The sequence below is a fragment of the Aethalodelphis obliquidens genome, unplaced genomic scaffold (assembly GCF_003676395.1).
Source record: "Aethalodelphis obliquidens isolate GAN/ISIS:26980383/991018 unplaced genomic scaffold, ASM367639v1 scaffold16, whole genome shotgun sequence".
NCBI classification, from domain to species: Eukaryota; Metazoa; Chordata; class Mammalia; order Artiodactyla; family Delphinidae; genus Aethalodelphis; species Aethalodelphis obliquidens.
In genome coordinates, this window is record NW_020837960.1 from 24,691,998 (window position 1) to 24,695,423 (window position 3,426).

A 3,426-nucleotide genomic window follows, 5' to 3' on the forward strand; every position below is an offset into this window, starting at 1 on the left:
GGAGGATCTTTGGCCTTTGAAGAGGATTACAGCCACAGCCAGACTCCAGATTGACAAAGAATAGGCAGAGGGAGAAAACACCCATCTCTCTCCCTCCCAGCTTCTATCCATTTTTTTTATTAGCTGAGCTCATCAGGAAATCAGGAGGGAAGGGCACTCACTTCATATGTGGGGCAATTGTGCCCCACAAAGGAAGATGGAAAAGAGCAGAGAGGAGTTTTAGAGGGTCAAATAGAAAATATTCAGCACACATTAAATTGAAAATTGTCAGCTACCATTATTAAATATGTAATATGTTCCAGGCACAGTGCTAAGCTCTTCACACACATTGCCTATTTAATCCATACGACAACCCTACAACATAGGCATTATTACCTCCATTTTTTAAAAAGAAATCTGATTTTCACAACAACATCATAAAGTTAGTGGGATAGGTATTAATGGTATCCTTATTTTACAGATGAGCAAACCAAGGCCCAGGAAATTTAAGTAACTTGACCAAAGGGGCAAAACCAATACTTGAGTCTGAGTCTTCATGCTCTATCATTATGCCATATCATTCATTGCCTTGGGAATTTTGTAACGCCTTTGGAAAAAATGCATATTACTGAGTGAAAGAAGCCAATCCGAAAAGGCTTCATACTGTATAGTTTCAACTACATGACATTCTGGAATGGGCACAACTATGCAGACTGTAAAAAGATCAGTGGTTGCCAGGAGTTAGGGAGGAGGGAGGGGTGAATAGGTGCAGCACAGAGGATCTTTAGGGCAGTGAAACTATTCTATATGATACTATAATGGTGGATACATGTCATTATACATTTGTCAAAACCCATGAAATTTACAGCAAGAGTGAACCCTAAGGTAAACTGTGGACTTTAGATAATTATGATGTGTCAATGTAGGTTCATCAGTTATAATAAACGTACCACTCTGGTAAGGGAAACTGTGTACGTGTGTGGGGTCTGTCAGTGAGTATATGGGAAATCTCTGTACTTCTGACTCCGTTTTCCTGTGAACCTAAAACTGCTTGAAAATATAAAGTGTACTTTTTAAAAGACAATTATTTTTAATTAAAAAAAGAAAAAATACAGCACATCTTAATTATCTTTACTGTGATCCACATTTTGTTTCTTTTTGGTGAAGAACGACTGATGGATAACACCGAACTTTTACTCAAGGCTTTCTTCTTAGAGTGTTTCTCAGCCCAAGAAGAAAGCGTTTATTACAAATCTATTGATTTTCTTTATTTAAGATTAACAATGAAAGTTAAAAAGGAGAAAGACATCATCTTTAATGTGACACTATAATCCATTGGCTATTGCCTCTTAAGGGAATGTAATTTTTTTTTTTTTTTTTGCGGTACGCGGGCCTCTCACTGCTGTGGCCTCTCCTGTTGTGGAGCACAGGCTCTGGACGCGCAGGCTCAGCCGCCATGGCTTATAGGCCCAGCCGCTCCGCGGCATGTGGGATCTTCCTGGACTGGGGCACGAACCCGTGTCCCCAGCATCGGCAGGCAGACTCTCAACCACTGTGCCACCAGGGAAGCCCTGTTTTCCTTTTTTTTAATTCTTTTTTTTTTTTCCCTTCTTTCCTCTTTTTTTCCTCTCTCTCCTCCTAATACACACTTTTTTAGTAAGGGGAATACCATGATGTCGCTCTAGCCCAGCCCCTGTAGACAGGACCCTGGGGCCTGCTGTTAAAACCACTGTAGAATCGAGAGCGGGAACTGTTGTAGTTGGTGGTCCGGGCACGGTATCAGGCTCGCAGGAAACCCCGGTCTGTTGTGCTGATGCCTGGTCTGTTCATTCGTTTTGGGATCACCTTGATTTGTCTTCCTCTAAATAGGGACTCATCTAAGGCCAAGGAAGTCCTCACTGACTCTTTGTCTGAGAACTCTATATATGCAAACCCTTTGGGATGACCACTAAATTTGTCACATAGTATAGTAACACGGTTTACTGAACCACAGCCATGAAAGTGTGCTTCCAGCTCTTCTGCTGTTGCACCATAGTCCACATTGTCAACATAGATGGAATGGGCATCAGCCTCCAGCTTCTCCTCAGTGGACATGATCACTGGGCCAGCACTGCCTGGAGGTGGACTCATATTCATCTGCTTCTCTACCTCGTTCTGTAGCTCCTTTAGCTTCTCAGCTTCTTCCTCCATCTCCCTGACTCAAGCGTTGATCGCTTCCAGCTCCTGGCCCTCAATGACACCGTTCCCCGGGTCACCCACGACCAGTCCCGGCTCCTCGTCCTCCTCCTCCTCCTCCTCCTCCTCCTCCTCCTCCTCCGGGCTGCCGTGGGCTCACGAGCCAGGCCCAGGCCCGGAGCCCCGACCGCCTGCAGCCCCTGCTCCTGCTGCTGCCGCCGCCTCCACCGCCATCACCCTTATCTGATTTTCTAAAGTTTCTTTTTATTTTTATTCTGGTTACTTTGTTTTTACAGTAAGCCCTTAATTATCCCGGAGCAGGCAATTAATTTCCATTAGCTCATTTAGGATAAGGACAGGATAACTTTATAAACTATTAAGTAAGAAATTTGGGACTATTTCATATTTTGGTCCATTCAGAACAGTATTATAATCTGAGTGCTCAGCCAGTTGTCACTGACATAGGGTGTGGAGCGGAGGAATACATAGCCTCAGATATTAATACTGGGATTTATATTGCCTCTGAGAATCTTTTTCTGTTTTATGTTTTTACCACTAATGTGTGCCATGGGCATTCCTTCCAAGTCACATATGAACAGGCAGCATGCAAGCAGGGGTCAGTTTGGCAGAAGAACTTTTTTTGCTGTTCTATCTGTGAATCTTTCAGTAGATGAACAATGGTTTCTGAAAGCTTTCCCTGCTGTTTTCCTTTTCTAGGGAATACTTTCTAGAGCCAACTCACTTCTATTTCCTCTGAATATGTCATGAACTCAGAGGTCCCATAATAGAGGAAGTTTGCCATTAGCTAGATTTCTTCCAAGATAGGAGACAAATCCTTCCACACAGATTTATGTCAGCCTGATGTACATTCATTCATCTGACTTACTGTCATTTTCATATTTTCTCAGGCTAGGCTGTAAAACCCAGTTTCACTCATAAAGATGTGCAGAATTCACTGCCCTGTGGAACATGTCTGAGGAATGTGTGCTCATTTCTGAATGTAGCCCTGGCTGCCAAATACTGAGAGCAAGGCCTCCGCCAGCCCTAGGCAGGTTTCCCATGGGGCTAGTGCTGTGTAGAGGATGGAGGATCAAGGTGTCTAACACTTTATTGCTTGTCAATACTTCTATATGCTTTTAGTAGAACATTTCCAAAGTTTGGAATATAGCCTTCTGCCGTCATGGGACTATTTCTGTCTACTCATCTCAGATGTCATTTGCCTAGGAGTGAAGTGAAGAAAGCTCTTCATGGTAGCTGCCAATATAAGTGAGA

At 43.3% G+C, this 3,426-nt stretch overlaps 1 pseudogene; it reads right to left on the reverse strand.

The window, feature by feature from the left end:
- Positions 1–1,575: 1,575 nt before the first annotated feature.
- On the reverse strand, positions 1,576–2,388 carry LOC113625840 (polyadenylate-binding protein 2 pseudogene; annotated as a pseudogene).
- Positions 2,389–3,426: the final 1,038 nt, after the last annotated feature.